Source organism: Melopsittacus undulatus, chromosome Z (assembly GCF_012275295.1).
Source record: "Melopsittacus undulatus isolate bMelUnd1 chromosome Z, bMelUnd1.mat.Z, whole genome shotgun sequence".
NCBI classification, from domain to species: domain Eukaryota; kingdom Metazoa; phylum Chordata; class Aves; order Psittaciformes; family Psittaculidae; genus Melopsittacus; species Melopsittacus undulatus.
Genome location: NC_047557.1, coordinates 46,611,697 through 46,631,754, shown reverse-complemented (window position 1 = coordinate 46,631,754; position 20,058 = coordinate 46,611,697). Strand labels below are relative to the sequence as shown.

The 20,058-nt window shown below is 36.6% G+C and overlaps 1 protein-coding gene across 6 annotated transcripts in view; it reads right to left on the bottom strand.

Annotated features, from left to right (window-relative positions):
* Window positions 1-20,058, bottom strand: part of SPIN1 (spindlin 1) — a 53,266-nt gene that overhangs the window by 27,882 nt on the left and 5,326 nt on the right. For 2 of the 6 annotated variants that reach the window (XM_031054178.2, XM_031054179.2), the window contains exon 2: window positions 11,006-11,137. The exons of the other annotated variants lie outside the window; for them this stretch is intronic. The gene's annotated coding sequence lies outside the window, so the exon portion shown is untranslated. The remainder of the gene's footprint in view (window positions 1-11,005; window positions 11,138-20,058) is intronic. 6 annotated transcript variants of the gene reach the window in all.

Here is a 20,058-nt window from a genome sequence, read left to right as displayed (position 1 = left end):
ATTTTCATAACTATGCCCACAACTGTTAGTATCTGTGTCAGCTGAAGCAGAACAGTGGTTTCAGCACTAACAAGTCAAATGAAGCATGGATATTTTTTAGACTTCCTAATTCTTACAGTATGAACAAAAAGGATCATGCTACACAAGTTTTCTGCAACCCCTCACGAGAGAAAATCTTAAAGTATCTCCTAAATAACAAAGGAGAACAAAAACATATGCCCAGTTTTAGTTCTTGTTACTTCCTCACCCCCACCCCAATACAGGCCCCAAATGCTTTCCTGTGGTTTAAGAATTCAGCCAAATGCCAGATTTGTTCTGAAGTATCCTGCAGGCTCAACCAGCAGTTTGGTCACTAAGATCTCGGGATTTTGTGTGGGTAGCAACATCTGATGTCTGAGAAGAAAGACTGCTGTATGTAAAATCTGACCATACATGATTTAGAGCTGACAACCACAAAGAGCAATGCACTTCAAATATGGATTTATGAGCTGAAAGACCCCAAATCAAGTGTTAATCTCCCTCCCCTATGATATCCCGAAGTTTTTTCTCCACTCATAGATGTGTTACTTGTCTACAATTGTACAGAAACAAGGAGCACTGGCATGCAATTGTGTGTGCATATGCACACACAAAACCATGTGTATTTGGGTGGATGGGGCTTTGAGCAGCCTGATTTAGTGAAAGATGTCCCTGCCCACGGTGGGGTGGGGAGGCTGAACTAGATGATCTTTAAAGATTCCTTCCTACACAAACCACACAGTGATTCTATGACAGAAACAAAAATATAAATAAAATTTTAAGCTACCTTCACACTACAATGCATAGTGATGTAACGGCAGATTATTCAGCAGAAGACTGAAAGAATCTGAAATTCGTGAAAACTATCTCTTGTTAACAATGTCTGTTCAAGTGACTTTTGTTGAGAATAGGACTACAAATATTGTAGTTTCTGCCAAAGTGGAAGCAACACTTGGGTACACTCGAATTCTAGGGATAAGACTGTAATACTTAATGAAGACTCTGAAATTTTATACAGATGTTTTTAACCTTTCAGCAAACTCCTGTATTTTAAGTGTTTTAATAATATGGACCAGATGAGGCAGAACACTGCAGTTTCTATTTATAATTTATTAGAATCTTTTAGCATAAAAAAATGGACATACTCTTTACCATAACAGCGGTTTGCTGAGAAGTTCTGAAGACAAAAACTTCACATTACAGCATTAAACCAGGTATGTTGACATAATGTAGGAATCCTAAAAAAAACTGAAAACACTAGAGTAGAACATCTATCAACAGTAATATTATATTGAAGAATTATCCCAGTGGTTTGGACACAGACTGGTAGCTTTACAAAATATTTCTTCCAATAGAGTAGTTTCCTGTCTTAGGCAACAGTCTGAACAAGTTTTGTCTAAACCATATTTCAGCAAATGTCCTTACCGCAGCTCTACCTCAGTGAGAAGCAGTATTTCACATGAAATGTGCATTACATTTTATTGCTTTTTAAAATTAATTTCATTAAGTTGAAACATTAGTATAGTTTTACAAGAACACACACAAATGTTAATGCTCAGAAACTGCATTCAAAATTCTTGCACACAAATAAAAGGAAAGAACAGTGAGAAAAATCCTTAAAGTATACTTTCCAATGCTTCCCATGCACTTGTCATGGTTTAACCCTAGCCAGCAACTTGGGTTTTTACTTCTGAATTACTAAAATTTAGTTGTTACCAAGACAACAGCATAGCTTTATTACTCCTGTATTTTCCTCCTGACATATAACATTAAAGCAGCCTCACTTAATCCAATTTAGCTTTTGAAAAAAACTTATTTCTGCAACAGATGTAATTCAAAATAAACTTTTGACAGTATATAATTCAGCAATTCTGTAAAGGCAACATGAGAATGGTACTATAAAATAGTATTTTAAACAAACTTATATTTCTTAATTTCAGACACTTAATGACCACTCTTCCCAGCATCAGAGTATTATCTTGCAAGACTAATTTTCAGAACTCCCACACTACAGTTCTAAATTATAATAAAAGCACAAGAAAGCAGAAGACCACAGGATTCTCAGCCCTGGTGCCAGGACGCACCTATCTCTGTATTAAAAAAAAAAAAAAAAACCAAACGAAAAAAACAACCAAAAAAAAAAAAAAAAAAGGCCAACCAACAAAGCAAACAAAATCTTATCGGTTAAATGCTAAAACATGTTTTTCCTCCACAAGCCTGTTTATGAGGTTTTGCCTTGTCTGCATTACCCTTACACTTACATAAATAGTTACTGTGGGAGATGTAAGGTTCAGAAATTGTGTTCTCATCTGCATTAGAGCAATAGCCTGAAACACGCACATACACACAAGTATGATCTTTCACTTTCTATGGAAAAAACACAAAACAGAAAAGCAAAATGCAGGGTAATGACATCTGACACTACCATCCTGAACAGCTGCTCTAAATTGCAGGAAGAACACACCACATCCCATTCAGATGTGTTCTGCTGGCATCTACTCCTTGAAAAGCCCTGGTTTATTGGAAGAAAGATCAATTTCTGGAAATTAATTCTAAGCACACTACAATGAAGGGTAGGGTATTTGTCTTAAACATTCATTAAGTATACTTTGCAATTCTTAAATACAATCCAAAGGTGAAAGACAACCATACACAGTGAGATTTCCAAGTATTGTCATAGAATCATAAAATAGTTAGGGTTGAAAAGGACCTGAAGATCATCTAGTTCCAACTCCCCTGCCATGGGCAGGGACACCTCACCCAAGGCTTCATCCAACCTGGTCTTGAACAGTGCCAGGGATGGAGCATTCACAACCTCCCTGGGCAACCCGTTCCAGTGCCTCACCACCCTCACAGTGAAGTGTGAAGAATTTCTTATATCCAGTCTAAACCTCCACGGTTTAAGCTTCAACCCATTACCCCTTGTGCTATCACTACAGTCCCTAATGAAGAGACCCTCCCCAGCATCCTTGTAGGCCCCCTTCAGATACTGAAAGGCTGCTATGAAGTCTCCACGCAGCCTTCTCTTCTCCAGGCTGAACAGCCCCAACTTTCTCAGCCTCTCTTTATACAGGAGGTGCTCCAGTCCCCTGATCATCCTTGTGGCCCTCCTCTGGATTTGTTCCAACAGTTCCATGTCCTTGTTGTGTTGAGAACACCAGAACTGCACACAATACTCCAAGTGGGGTCACGTGAGAGCAGAGTAGAGGGGCAGGATCACCTCCTTCAACCTGCTGGTCACTCTTCTCTTGATGCAGCCCAGGATACGGTTGGATTTCTGGGCTGTAAGCTTAAGACAACAGTTGATGAATATGACTAATGCCACATCAACTAAATTGACTGTTAAAGTTTGTTAAGCAGTGAAGGAGGCAAAATCTCTTCAGACAGTAAGAACTACTTTTTTTGAAAGTTTATGTATCTAGAATGAAACACCTACTTTTTAGAAACACATCACCACAGCGCTTTCTTAACTGTGTTTAAAACCTACTACAATTAAGAGATTTTTTCAGACTGCTTAACTACAAATTATAGTGATGTCATCTCTGTAATTTGACTGACATAAATCATCTAACTATATTAATATTTTAAGCTAGCCTTCAGCATAGTACAAACTCTATATACAAAATGAATATGAGATTCTGGCCTCAAAAAGTGAGTCTTTACAAGTCACATACCACAGTATAGTTCCAAGAACTTCCCCATGAAATGCACTGCATTTACACATACCAAAGATTTTACTCAGCGGGCCACAAACTACCAGAGATGACTCAACTATCAGGTCAGCCATTAGCCAGGCAGAGCCTAATAGCTATCTAACAAATAGCTATCTGAGCATCTGAACAGTGAAAGAAGAGATGTATCTCAGCTACATTTCAATTTAGTTTTTTCCCCCAGTTGATTAAAGCTGTTACAGATAGCTAGTAGTAACTTTTGACCATAACAGCAAACAAAAATTAGGTGCCTATTCCATAGTGCAGCCTGTATGCCCTTTATATTATATTTTCCCCTCCTTCTCTCTCAGTTCCTTCCAACTAATCTTCATACCTTTATGTGTTTGCACAGTATCATTGTTTTCATCTGCCATTGGGATACCCCTTAGAGAAAATACCTGGCTTTCTCCCTTTACAGAACCTTTTATATGGATGATAGAGAACTGGTGTTTGGCTTCAGGGTTACAAAGTCCTATGCTGTGCAAGTCTAGTTTTTCTTTTTATTCTCCAGTGGGGCATGAAAAAAAAGCCTTTAAAACAAATTGTCCAAAGATTCTTAGCAAACATAAGCAGAAGTTGAAGCCTCGTCCATCAGAGACCTGAATTATCTTCTACAGTTTCCTGAACAGAAAAGTTAGGAATCTTGACAATATATGTCCAATTTATTGTCCAATTCTCGAATATATGTCCAAGTAGTTCAAGCAATCACTGTGAGAGAAATTTTAAAGTGCAGTTATGATAGTGAAACCCTACTCTAGAAGTCTACCCTACTCCAGAAGTCTACAAAGCTATGAGATCAATGCATAGTCTTTCGATAACAAGATTTTCTAGCATGAAATTAAGATCACAGTACAAGAATAAAGAATTAAGGGTAAAACTGATCAGAAGTGCCTTAATTGTAAACAAGTGAGCCACATCTATTTTCTTGCTAACTTCAGAAAGTCAAAGGACTACTTCCAGGGAGCATAGTAAATTCTTAATGTCTAGTCAGTCAAGTGCTACACAGAATTAGTAGTTACTCTACTCATCCAGCAGTTATAAAATTGAAATATCTCTGCCTCTTCATATAGAAAGTTCTATGAATGGTCTCAAAAGTTCCGCATTATGTCTGTGTCATCAAGACATCAAGCAGCAGCAAAATGTAACTGCCAAGTAATTAAGAGTGACAATTCTGGCACCAATATTAAGTTTTATAACTTAGTAACTTGGGTTTTATCAGAATCACTTGATACATACAAAATTTCCTAAATATATGCCTTCAGATTCTTTTAGCAGAGTAAGAACTGTTAAGTGAAAGAGAAAGGGGGAACAAGAGCCCCCAGGAAATAAATTTTTGATCAAGCAAATAAGCTAGAGAAGCTTGCTTCACAACATATTAAAACTGTAAGTTTTCTCTTGATCTTATTGCAGCAAATTCTGTGCTATTAAGGACACTGTAAACAGAACCCACAATGAAATTACAGAACTGCAATGGGAACTGTTAAGAGTCCAAGCTGTTGAAACTCCAAGATAACATGTAACTAACATTTAATTTTAGATTTCCTATTACAGAGCAATAAAAAAAATGTACTCAAAAATATGCAAACTAAACACAATGTAAAGAGCAGTGAACAATATGGCACACCCTGAAAACAATCTAAAATATTAAAACCTTATCTAAAAATTAGAGCACAATTCAGAAATCAAATCCTGGAAATACCGAATTTAAATTAAACTTTCTGTTTTCATAAATACACTGCTTGGTAAGATAAAAAATGTGTTCCAAATTATTTTTTTTTAAAAGACTTATTATAAAGAGCTCTGAAAATTTTATGTTACTCTAATGCATGTAAATCATCATGAACTTTCTTCCCTAGTAGGATCCTTGGAACTTGCAATACTACACAGCTATTTAGTACGAGTCAACCAAATATTAAAGGCAAAGTCATGCACCTATTACATCAGCTTCAGTCTCATCACATACATCTATCTTTATAAAAACAATTCTTTTCATGTTCTTATAGTTCTGTTTTTCGTGCATTTCACAACATTTTAAGGACATGGATAATAACTGTTCTAGAGCTGAGATAAGCCTTAATGTGTGCACAACAGAAGTGACTATTACTGCATATATACATTCAAGCACTTCAACTGAGAGTATCATTTAAGAAGTCTGTTCTGCTGTTGACACCTAGGTTGCATGGCTCTGCTCACTTTTATTACATATCAGTAACACTTTCAGTTTGGCTAGATCTCTTTAACTGTCAATACTATGTGTCACTTTACCACTTTCTGAAGATATATGCCATTCCACAATACTGAATTAAAGCAAACCAATAGGTCTTTCACTTCTTTCTAAACTTTGTACTTGCATTCTTTCTGCATTATCTTTCTCCCCAACTTCAGCCTCCAGTATTCCTTGCATTTATGTAACTCATTTTACCATTGCTTTATAAAAAAATTCCTCCAGTCATTTGACAATGACCAGTTCAATCTTCTGCTCAACTTTTTACACAGTTCCTCATACCAATATTCTCTTGGGATCACTGCAGCATTTTTTCTGTCCTAGCCTGTTTCCAAACTAGCTGCAGTTCATCCTTCTCTCTGGTTTCTCATTTCTCACTTCTCACTGAGGGCTACTTGTTACAAAAAAAACCCAAAAACCTTTTAGCCATTACCTATGAAAAACTGCATTTCAGCCAATAACAAAACCATTTTTCAAAAAAGCACAAAGGAGAACACAGAATACAAACAGAAAAAGTCTAACTGGTTGTCTTCAGCAGCACAAATGACACACTATGAAAATTACAGCTGCAATGCTACCCAGCCCACACAATGCTGGATAGAAAGAAAACATATGCAAGGACTTGGGGAGCTCTGCTGCCAAACCCCAGTGGGTCTTTGCTAAATATGCATGAACAGGAATTGCTCAGTGCTTATTTGTTCAGAGTTAGGTTTTTATTAGCAGCTCAGTAGGGATTTTTAATTCGTAAAAAACATACTATGTCCTTATCAAAGATACATATACTCTCTGTACTCTTCAGTTTCACCTCTCTGATCTAAACTATTGGCTCAAGAAGGGTACGGTTTCTTTCTGCAGGGAAAAACCCAACCCTATTTTTCATAATTATAGCATGATGAAGACAAGTAAGCAATTTTGACTGATTTTTTATTAGAAGTTGATTTCAAAGAGCTTAAAGCATACATCCAGAATAAGAGACATGAGTCCTAGTGGCTCATCTCAACAGCAATTGACCACAAGCCTTCCTGAATTTGAAGGTGAGCAGTCTCCAGCATAAACAGAATCTTGGGCAGACTCACAGCACCACAGACCCCAGTACCACAGAATTCTTAGATGGCTTCTTTAGAAGCATTTCCCATCTACACAACCATGCCACGAGTCCAAAATGTAATAAGGGGAAAACATTTTTAATACCTAATCTTACACCAACGTATTCTGACTAGCTCTTACACACTTCTATTAGAGGATGGATGTTTCTTCATAAAGTTTTAGAACCAGTGGTCCCTTTGCACCTTCCACCCAATGATCTCTCATTTACAATTATATTCATTAGGCCATCCAAATTAGTAAAAAACCTATAGCAGAAATTCAGTTGATCAGCTATCTTAATGAAAATCTAAAGGTAAATATGCTTTTTTCACTTATTGGGAGCTCTTAGTTCACACTCATTTCAGTGAAGTACTGAATCTTCATTAATGTATCACATTTATCAGAAAACTAACTGGTATTTGACAAGTCAAATAATTTGAAATATTCAAGAGTTTTACCCAGCCAACAGCAAAATACAGAGCACATATAAGCAAGCAAACTGCAATTTCTTGCTTTTTGAGAAAACGTGGGTTTTTTTAAATATTGAGCTGTCCGAACTATTGCCTTTGTACTTTAAATGAGAACAATATTTTTCCACTATAATACATAAAACTCAACACTTCATGCCCTAACTTCATTAGCCTTTCTACCTTGATGGGTGAATAGGCAGCTGAAAACAGATGATTTTACTCACAATTCAGCAACAAACTTTTAGGAAGACAGCTAATGAAAACTAGTACTGGTCAGAACGCATTTCAAGCATGTGCATCCATGCATACATAGCCGTGTACAGCAACAGAGAGAACGGATTAACTGCAATGACCTCTTCACCTTTCTGTGTTTAGAACAGCTCTAAACACACAAAGAACTTTACTACTTCAGCTGAACACAAAACACAATTATCACATGACACATTTGACACATAAGCACTTTGCATACATAAGCAAAGGACAGTCTTGAGAATGAGCAACATAACTAATATTTCTAGAGACAGAACAAAGTTTTCCTACTTTATTGTTATTAAAGTCAGTAAACTAATTAAGGCCATCAGCCCTAGATCTACAGAAAATCCATGCCTGTTCCATCTACAGAAGAAGTTTCCGTTTTACAAGAGGCAATCCCATAATATTGTTCTTTCTGACCTGCTTACTATTCATCACTTTGCTCAAACAATGTAAGTATGCAAGTATATGACTATTAACCACACAACAGTTTCTTCCATGTTTTCTGCAGCTAAAGAAGTTTTAAAGAGAAGGTATGGTTCTCATTTACAGTTTTATTACTTGCAACACTATCTTCTATCACAATTAAGAGATGACTTCCTACTCTACATGGTGTGCAACCTGTGACAAAACCGCTGGTATTAAAAATGCTTCAAATATTGTCAATATTCTTTTAGGGGGCAAATACTCCAGCTGTGAAAAATGCACTCAGCGCTTGGCCCAATTTTTCAGCAACTCAGAATCTCTCTCGTGCTCTTTTTAAAAGCATCTAAGTATTGCAAAATACATTTACAATGTTCTTTACAAATACAGCTGTATCTAGAAGGCCTTCAGAAGCACAAGTATTCCTCACGGTAACTAGTTCCACCAGCAATGACAGGAACCATTGATTTAAAATAAAATAAATTATTGTAATTCAGCCTTAGACATGTGAGTTGTACCTCCCTACAAAACAGTCACACATAAGGCTGAGCTTTCCTAGTCCTCTAAAACAAAAGCTAACTTTTGTAGGTTTTAATGTCAATGCTGAAAGGTTCTCCAAATCACCCATTACAACTCCCAACTTAGGCAATCATATATTTTCAAACTTTACGTTTACATTACATTTAAAATCTTTCCACCTGTAAAGTTGGCTGGAATCAAGCTCCACTCCTGAGGTCCCCTACTAATCCAGTGTAACACTCAAGCAAGAAAAAAAAACAAGAGTGTGTGTGATTTAATGCGATCCTGATTCTGTTAAAAGTATTACAAAGGGATGCTTTTTTGTATTAACAGAGTTGGGGACTGAGCTTATGTCTCTGCTGCAAAAGTAAAGCTTGCTTGAGAAGAAACATTTCTGCCTTCTCTTTCCTTAATTCCCCAGAGCATAAGCAATAAAATTACAACTTCACTGACAAGTTGGTGAATTTTATTTCTTCTGTTACAAACACTACTAATACACAGGCAGTCCAGTGACCTACTAGGATGATAACCCTAGCCCTCAAAGCAAGATGAGATTATCCCACTATTACAACTCTCTTCATGTGGCTTATAAAACATTAGCTTTTTTTTTTTTTTTTTGAGAAGAACGTCTTAAATAAAAGGTTCTCAAAATGACCATGTATTTTAACCTGGTTCCTTGATGGTATGTTTAATTGATTATAGCTAATGCATATTATTTACAAAGTTTTGTGTTTACTACTCCTCTTTACTTTCCATTCTTGTGTTGAAAGTGTGAAGCTTAAAAATTATTCTCTCAGATTTCATAAGCACAATTCCATTTTCACCAATGGAATCTGAATGAAAATTAACCCAATAACATGCTAAGAACGGTTTATCAGAACTTTCCAGACCATGTAACCCATTACGCCTTCAAGAATCTTCTACCACTGAAGAAACTAACCTTCCTAATGAAAAATACCTCTCAGTGTGCACTACAATTTTTTTTCTTATACTGGTCTTGTATTAGTGTTTGTTGTTGTTTGTTTTCTTTTATCTGAAGGCCAGCTGATTGACAAAAATGAAAAAAAAAAAATTATCCTCAATCTCTGTTCTTGATATAATTCCCTCACAATACTTGACTGTATTTAGAAAAACAATTCTAAGATAATACATACTTTCCTCTCTCAAAATTCACAAAAGCTCTTGTAACCAATTACAGATCCTTATGGAGCAAAAATAGTGCATTTTTTGGGGTTCTTTTTAAAACACTAGTAAATAATGATGAGATAATGACAAGTTTCCACACAAGCAATCTGGTATACACAAACACATGAAAACATTATAAGTGTCTGTAACTGTAACTCAAAACCTGCATCAGGTACACAGACAAAAAAGATTAACCCAATGAACTTAAACAGCAAGAACTCTGCCATTTTGTCCTCACAGGCTTTTAATGGCAGTCATTGACTGGACACCTCTCAACCCTTAGGTCACAATGAAATGCAGCTTATTAGTTCTAATGCGCAAAACAATCACAGATGTGGGACAATTCACTATAGGTTTTTCAAAATCTGTTTCCTAAAAAAGACTGGCAGTTACTTGAAGCTAATGTAAACTCAACAGAAAGTAAAGGATCCCTATATATAACTGCAGACAGATTTGCATCATTCCAACCCATTTTGCAATTCATGCTGTTTAAACTGCTCAGAGAAGAACTGGAGAAAGACTCACCCTTTGCCACAACAGAAAGGGGGGAAAAAAAACAACCCCCAAAAAAGTAATTAGACATATTATCCTTCAGCAAGATCTGTGAATATTTGTCAAGAAAACATTCCAGCACAGCTCCACAAAATTTTTTCAAGTTGCAACCTTATTTACGTATCAGGGATAGAAGTCACTGAAGTGAAAGCAACACAAAAACCACCTTTATATTTAGTTTTATGTTGGGTATAACCAGTAAATTACAGTTCCCTGAACTTTAGGAACTTGCATAGCATGTACCCTCTGCCACACCAGCATGTACATGATACACTGAGTGATTTTTGCAATAGCTATGGAAGTACAGATATGTAACATTGACTCCTCCTCCTCCCCTGATGCTACCAAATAAGCTAGTCAGAGGCTAGCTAGTTTTTCTCATTTGTGGAATTAAAAAAAAAAAGAAAAAAGACTTGAGAAGAAGAAAGACAATGACTAACTTTGCTTTTATCAGAAGAAAGGTGTACTTCTACTACATTTTTCATCCTTCACTTTTCATATAAAAGGAAGTAAGAAGTTTCATTAGTGGATACACTATGCAGACCAATACAGTTTAATTAGCTCACCTCTGTCCAGTGGCTTTTAAAGTTCTCCACCATCCTTTGATGAATGGACAGGTGTGCCTGCAAAGGTGATCATCTCAGCTGGTCCAGCTCAACAGATCAAGGATTCTCCCATTGCTTGGGTCTCTGAATCAACTGGAAACAGTTTGGGAAACTCCGATCAAAGCCCACTTCACTATGTTTAGTAATTTGCAGCTATGTATGTTCCTAGAGTTCTTCAGAGAAAGAAAAAAAAGGCCAGAAAACACCTATAACCCACAACTAAAGAACTGTACATCAGAGGTTACAGAATTTGCCTCGCAAGAGCACTGATCTTTAAATACTAAACCTCAAGTCATATGGGCTGATTAGAAGTAAGTGACAGTGATAGCACTACACATTCACTAGACAAGCTATGAATACATCAGCTGGTGGTTACAATTAACAATAGGCATAAGATTTTGCCTGAAAGGGAAGACTGCTAGTCATCAACACACACAGGCAAAAAAACCCAACTACTGATAGACTGAAGTGACAAAATAAAAGAATAACAAAATTTATGAGGTAAAAGTGATTTGGAATCATAATGATAAACACATGCCATATCCAGAATGCATAATGACAAAAAAATGTTATTTTCAGTTACAGGTTTGAAGTTTCGTCTCACATTAAACAAATATAGCTTTCTGAATTTCCCCCCACGTTTCAGGGGAAAAGACAACATAATACATAAAAATCACAGAAAACATTAGAAAGTTAAGTTCTGCAAAGATTTATTCCAGAAAGCCTGGCAGGTTTACTCTGCTTTTCAGGGCTTATCAACAGTAATGTTGGCATTTGTCTAAAATTAAACTGATATAAATGTAATAGTCTCTTATTTTATCTGCCTCCCACCTTCACAATGTCACAACCACATTCAGTAATAGTTGGCTGAAGGACTCACTGACTTTTTTCAATTATGCTTGCCCTCTGAGTAATTCTTTCTTTCCCATGCTAGTCCAAAAAATACATACAGTCCTGGTTTAAGGTCAGCTGGTAACTTAGAACCACTCAGCTGTTCGCTCACTCTCCACCTTTTTCCCCTCCTCCCCAAGCTCACAGAAGGATGGGGAGGAGAGTCAAAAGAACTGAAACCCCATGGGTTGAGATAAGAACAGTCCAGTAACTAAGGTATCACGCAAAACTACTACTGCCACTAATAATAATAATGAGGGAAATAACAAGGGGAAAGAATATGAAACTAAAAGGGAAAAAGGAAAACAGTAAACCACAAGTGATGCACAATGCAATTGCTCGCCACCTGCTGACCAATACAGAGCCTGAACCAAGCAGCAAACAATCCCTTCTGGGTAACTCCCCCCAGTTTATATACTGGGCGTGACATGCTGTGGTATGGAATATCCCTTTGGCTAGTTTGGGTCAAGTGTCCTGTCTCTGTTTCCTATGCCCCTCCTCACTGGCAGAGCATAAAACTGAAGTCCTTGATCAGGGTAAGCATTACTTAGCAACAACTAAAAACTTTGTTATCAGCGTTGTTCTCAGGCTAAAGTCGCAAGCACAGCACTGTGCCAGCTACTAAGAAGAAGCAAAAAACCCACAAAAAACTGTGTTACAGCTGAACCCAGGACACATACCTAAAATTGAACACAATAATAAAAAAAATTGGGTCTAAAGTTTCATATTAAAAACACACAGTGGCTGTTCTTCTGGATAGGAATCAAGCTAAAGGAGGACTAAGAGAACTTATCAATGCCAAATGAACTTGAAGCACCTTCATTAAAAAAACGCAATGTGCTTATCAATATAAAAGTCCAAGTCCAACTTTAATTCATGTACAGGCTTTTAAATAAAAAACAGTTTATAGTCTATTTTCTTTCCAACAGCTGAGAAGCACAAGTGACACATTTATCTATACACAAGCCTTTCGGTCCTTCTGTCCCAGAAAACCTGATTTTGGAAAGAAAGAAAAAAAATAAATCCCATTACTGCCATATTATGCACACCTTTAGTACCAGAACTATAGACACATGCACAGAACATTTTTAAAGAGTTGTTTTAGAGCTATAATCTACTTGTTTCCTCAAGCAACTGTTCTGCTACAGAATCTAAATAAACAGCTGTGAGTTCGGCCAAGGAGCTTTAAAAACAGTGGTAAGGTTTATCACTTACTTAAGAACATTAAGATATGATTTATTTTCTTTTCACCATATTGCTACAATTTTTCCTGTGGCTTTACACAATATACCAGAACTCTGAAGCAAAATGACTTTCTAAAGCATCCACATAATTCCTCTCACAAGACAATGCAAAACTACTCATTGACTAAACCTTGTGTATTTTCCAACTTGCCAATTAACCACTTAATAAATGTACAGCCCTCCATGCTTTATACAAAATTTGAATAGATTGAGTACTTATTCAAAGCCAGAGGAACCTTCTTGCATCCCTTCATCCAAGGGTAAATTTTAACTCATTGTAACTTTACTGCCTACTGCAAATTGCTTTGCAGCTAACCACAAGGCATGGACATGCACAGACACCAGGGTAACAAGTTGTCACAGGTTGCTGTAATTGCCTTGAGCTGCACACTTCTGCACCATGGCAAATATGAAGTGGCTTAGCTTCTCGTTGATAGTAGCCACCATCCAACTCCCTGAGTCTAAAAAACATACGCACAAAACTAAGCACTGCCCAGGATACAATAGCAGCACCAGGCACAATTCCATGGTAACTGCAAATACGCAAATAGTTTTATAATGCAACTATTTTGTCCTTACTCATGCTCTTACAGATGGAATTGACCCAAATAATGTATTATGACTGTAAGCAAGTTTACTCAGTTTGGTTTGGTAACAAAGACAGGTGTCTTCCAAAGTCAAAGGAATCACCCAAACACTCTGGAAGAACAAGCCCAGGGCAAACATACTCAACCTTGCTGTTAGAAGGTAATGGAGTGGTACGTTAGTGCACTTAGCCATGTCTATTAGGTTAACTAACTGTGGCAAATCAATCTCTTGAGTTCCTGTCTCAGGCTGGCTGGTCTTTCTAAGGGACATTTGAAGTGTATGAGAGCCAGTTCTCAACAATCCAGGCTTGTAACTCTGCTGTACAGACATTGTACACAAATGCTGCTATACAGACACTACTTCCAGCATCAAGGGAATGTAAGTTTTCTACCCTATTTTTAAAGGCAAAGATAAAAAGAGCTACCATTTGACAGACCACCTTCAAGCTTATTATCTTACTAGCAGTCTGTGGAGCATAAGGAACTCATTATTCTTGGATATGTGTTCCAAGACCTTAGAGCCTAGCACACTGAGAAGATGCCACAGCAACAATAAATTCAAAATAAGCAGAATTAAAATATTTTCCTAAGCCAAGCTTAAGAATGTGACATCAGTTAGTTCTGCAAGACCAAATATTTTGCTGACATAATTGAAACATTTCTTTCCCTCTCTAATGCAGCATGTTTCTATACCTTTATTAATGAAGTCCCACAGTGAAGAATGTATTCTGTCTCCTGCATTCAGAAGCCAAAGTTCCTGCTTTAATGATCACTGATTCTTAAGGTTTGCACCCAATTTCTGCAGCCGTTTTATAATTTACTCATAACATAACCATTATTTGTCTTCAAGATGAGCAACATCAGGCCACCAACTTGGTGGAGAGGGCCAGAAGACACCAAAAACATTGTGAGGGGAAGGTCAGCCAAGTAATCACACATCAATCCTTTAGACTTGTGCTACAGCAAAACCAGTTTTAAAGTCAGACAAAAATGTATGAGGTTTATAAATTCTTATTAGGACAACCTATAACAGAAAAAAAGTAAAAATTTAATGGTTATGAATCTAAATTTAAGTAGCCAATAAGGCTATTGACAAACAAGTAGCAATTCAGCACTTAAAAAAGCTGGGCCACAAAACAATTTGAGGAACCAGGTTAGAAATAGCTATTTATGCTAGCTCTGCATACAACTAAAAATATGATAAGCTATACTATGAGCCACTTACTCATGGTTTTCAGAAATATATGTCTAAAACTTCCCCCATAATCAACACCACAGTAACTACAATCAAAACAGTGTTTAATGAATTAGACGTATTAACTTGAGTCTCTGCTGGACACAAATACTACTGCCTCTTCTCTGATAAAAAATGTAGGTCTCAAATCAAGTAACAGTAGGGGAAGCACTAGAGTGAAGTTATTGGTCAAACAAAGGTCTCCTCTAGTAATAAAAAAATGGACATTTGTTAGGAATTACTATAGTGACAGAGTAAACAGTAACATTTTTCAAACTAAAGCATGATCACAGAGAGACCCTAAACTCGAAGCATACGAATTTTTCTCCCTATGCACCTGATTTTAAGAAAAGCTTAAATTACACAATTTGAACCAGTAATAATTTTCATCCTATCTTTGCAATGATCAGAAAAAACAATACATGGAAAAAGGACTCTGGAAAAATTATCACTTGCTTTTAATCTGCATCTTGAAAAAGCTGAGCAACCAGTCATGAACAAAATTACTTATTTTCTTCACCTTCAGCCATTTTAACTTAGATTAAAACAGTTCTCATACAAACGCACTTAAGTAACTGTTCACACTGGAAATGTAAATGACTTAAGTGGAAGCATTTGCTGCTAAGAATGGTAAGTCTCTTATTATGGCTACTAACCCATAATGTGATCTTAATTTTTCAGGGAACTGCAGTATATTCACTTACTGTCTACAATGTAAATGGTGAATAGCCCATCAGATGTCAAAGCTGTAATATGCAGTAACAGCAAGGCACTGAAAGCAAAATTCATTGTATTACAAGCTTTAGGTACAGCTGACTGTTTTTGTAAATTTGCATGGTCCGTGAAATAACAGTACATTAAAACAAAAACTGTTACTTATAAAAGAGCAATATAGCTGTATAGAAAAGACATCAGAGATTCGTAATACCAGTAATTTAAATACTGCAGTCAATACTAGATTCACCAACAAGGACAATGACAATTTATTAAACTGATAATCATACTTCTTTCTATATGAGAACCATCAGCATTGTGCCATTACATGGTATCTTCTTTGCTAACATGCAGGCCTTTCAGACTTCTGATTGAAAATACAACACATCTTGCATTAAGGGTAGAAATAAAGGGGTGGAGGACAACAGGGAGAGAAAAACCAAGCTGTGAAATCAGGGACTACCCCTAAAAGCAGTAGAGACCTTGGAATAAAACAGACCAACACAGATACTGCTGGTGCTTTTTAAACATACTCATGAAAACAATCCAAAGATCTTGAAGTACTTAAGATGAGGAACTATTTCAAGTTATTTTGAAAGTCACATATTGGACTGTGGAAAAAAAAGTACTTTAACAGAACACCTGCATTAATGTGAGTGTATGACAATTTTTGCTCAGAAACAGCTGCCTTCAGACACTGAATTACCCTTGTTCTATAGTAGCAGAATGGCGACAAAATGATGTCAAGAAAGGAGTCAAGACTAAGAATGAGGACCACCTTGGAATCTCATTTCCTACCAAACCAGCAAACATGTTTTCCTTTCTCAGACTTTGATAATAAGCTCTCATCAAAACCCCTGCTTTGAAATCATGGTGTATGCAGCACGAATGAGAACGAAGTGAGAAATTAATCCAGATAGGACTTCAGTGAGAATTAAGAGCAACAGATAGAAGTAGACTTTTCTCTTTTTAGCCTCATAATGTAATTTTCTCTTTAGAAAGCTTTGTATCTAACTAGAACTAGATGTCCTAACAAACATTCAGTAGTATTTGCTGATATTCTGTATCAATCTAGGTAATGGTAATATGAACACACCCCTCCCCCCCCCAAAAAAAAACCAACCAAAAACAAAACCCCAAACCAAAACCTTACATCCCTTGTATGTTACTTGCTGAGAGGGCTAAACAAGGTTGAGTCCATTCAGTTGAGAAACAGAAAAGGGAAGAAACAGTAATTCGAGAAGTGAAAAAATGAGGAATCTTCCAATGAAAACAGGATCTCAGAAGACAGGGTATACTTACCCATAAAAGCAGGAGAGGCTTTCTAGAAGTCTGTCCTACAGAAAAGCAGAGCACACACAAGGACAACAACATCTCTGCCTTTTAAACTGAGCCCTGCATTATATTTAACCTTCAGCCACACACAAACAAATATGAAGGCTCCCAGAAACATGCTTAGAGACTTTATTATGACTGAAAACCTAGGAAGGTTATTCACAGCAAAGTCTTACACCCTCCCAACTTTTTCAATTAATTTTATACATATGCAGAAAATTTAAAAAATACCTCAAATGAACCCTTATAAATTCCATTCTTCAAGCATCTAGCCTAAAATTAGCTGTAATACAATACTTCCTTCACCCCTAGATCCTCACTAAGGTCACAACAAAAAATTACCATTCAAAAATGTACTTTCCATACATTATTAATTAACCACATGTTCCTAGTGATAGAAAATTACATAAATTTGTCTCATCCCTCTATGCACACTACAGGTGTAACTGAGGGTAGGAGTGGATCTCTCCCCTCAACTTAAACAGCAAGAAAAGCATATGAACCAGAAGACAGCCCTTTCTGTCTTATGGCTGGCAACTAACAATAAAATGTGCTTTTTTTGACACAATGGAGGTACAGAAGATGGACAGATGCAATTCACCCTAAGTGTACTCCTGCAGTCTAGGGACTAAAATAGGTTTCTCTTCTTATTCACTCCTAGAGAATCCTCTCCCTCCTCCCTATTGCAGTAGAGAGAGATAACTCTGAGGACAGGCACTGTGAACACTCCTTCACCCTACCAACAAGATGTTAACCATGTAAGTATCCAACAATCCGTGTTTCCATGTACATGAAACACCTACATGTTCCTTAACCCTAAAAACACTTAGCAGATTTCTATGAAGTCCTATGAAAGTCAGAATTTACTGTTACGCTATTTTTTTAAGATACTTTTGTCAAGGCATGGATTTAGGCCTATCACAGCTCACAAAACTGCATTTCCACTGATGAGAAAACAACCATTAATGAATTTGTGGGTCATCTTTCACCATTAAGATCAAAAACTTCTGAAGGGGATTAATGAAGAAAGAAGTAGTTATATCTGTTTAATAAAGCTCTCTTCAACTGAAGATTTTGAGAAGGAAGTAGTAAATTAATTTCTAACATATATTCTCCAATTCTGCTTTCACTTTCACATTCAAATCACTGCCTAAGACACACATGGTTATGAAACAGGGCAGGCAAGTGATTATCCAGAATCATACAGACATACACAATTATATTTGGAAGACAGTTGGCTAAGTTACATGATCTACATCCTCCAAGGTTTTTTTTCCTTAGTTTTTTCATTCATAGAAAATTTAATGACACTTAATCTGCAGATGCTTTTACAGTCCAAGCTGAAAGACAGAGATAAATTAGATGTGCAGAAGAACAGACACAATACTTGCCAGTCTATGATAGGTATTTTAACCTTTGCATGATTAAAGCATAAGCACTGCACTGAATTTTAGCAGACATTATGTTTGTCAAGGCATTTGGAAAAGGTTATCAAGAAAATTCTGAACAAATGTCACTGGGGAACTATTCTAGGACATGCCTTCTTCTAGGCTACTCAGCTCACAACACTTACATTAAATCTAGACAGCTGAAGTGTTCCCTATTTAAAAATCTCAACAGCAAACAAGATTATAAAATGGACTCAAACTACCTTTGTTATGTGTACTAGAGAAGTATGTTCCCTTCTGTGCAGGGAACAAAGAATCAGAACAATGCGTTTTGCAACAGAGTAATTATTTGATTTTAATAAATACCAGGCCAGAAGTCTGACATTTAATAAATCTTTTAGTTCTTACCCATTTAAGGTAAGAGATTAGGCTCTATCAAAGTTAATTTTTATATTTAAATTGAATTAATAAAAGTTGTCAAAAAATATTCCTTTAAGGGACTAAAATTTAAGTCTAGATAACTGAAATTCTGCAGACCTTGGCATAATGGCACAGACCAGCTAGAACAACTTCCTAAGCTTTAGGACAAGTCAAAAACATCACTGGAAAAAAAGTCAATCTTACTGCTTTTTCTTTTTTGGGGGGACTGGCTATGCCTGGCTAATGCAGCATCAGCCTAAGCAGCATCATCAGTGGTACATTAAAGGTAGCGTCACACCTCACAATCAAGTAAGTCTAGTAATCTTAAAACAGGTTAAACACATAAACGCTCCTGGTATTAATTAATTGTTCTGATCTAACATGAACCTAGAAGAACGAAAGCAACATAAATGGGGGGGAGCCTCTGAGGTACATATATTCAGAAGGAACTGTGACCTTAACAGGCTACCCCCAAAGTTATAGTTATTTTACAAAGATCGAGATCTCAGGATTCAAGCTGAGCATTATTAGAAGGGGGCTACCAGCTACAAGAAGTCAGAGCATAGGACCTGTGTCCAGCTGGACTAGAAGTGGTGAAGTGGAAGCGATGAGTTCAAAGACAGCAAGGAGACTCAAGAGTTAGTCACCACGATAAAAATGTTCTCCCTATGCAAAGCCACTGTAAAACAGCAACATGAGAATTGGAAAACTGAGGGAAAATACAATAAAGGAGTAACCAAAATTATACAATTCAATTTTGCTCAAACGACCATATAGAAATGAAATCAAAGTTCAGCAGTCGTTCTGTGTTAAGTACTTACAAACCAGAAACACATAGAATTGCTCTTGAGACAAGAACCTACTCTCCCCAGTATTTGTAGATCCAGACACTGAATACCATACTGGAACATTCAATAATAATATTAAAAATAAACAAATAAAATAAACAAAGATAACCCATCCTAAAACAAAGCAACAAATAAACCAAGCAAGCAAACAAAAAAGCCAAGGCAAGGGCTAATCAGCTCTATGGGGTTTATAACCTTTACAGTCTTATCAAAAAGACTGCAAAAATCTACTTGTAAGTGCTTATAGCATACTGTTGTTAAGTCTGACTCTGCAAGCACCTAAAAAAACCCCACAAAAACAAAAAAAACCCCAACCAAACAACAAACAAAACAAAACAAAAAAAAAACCAACA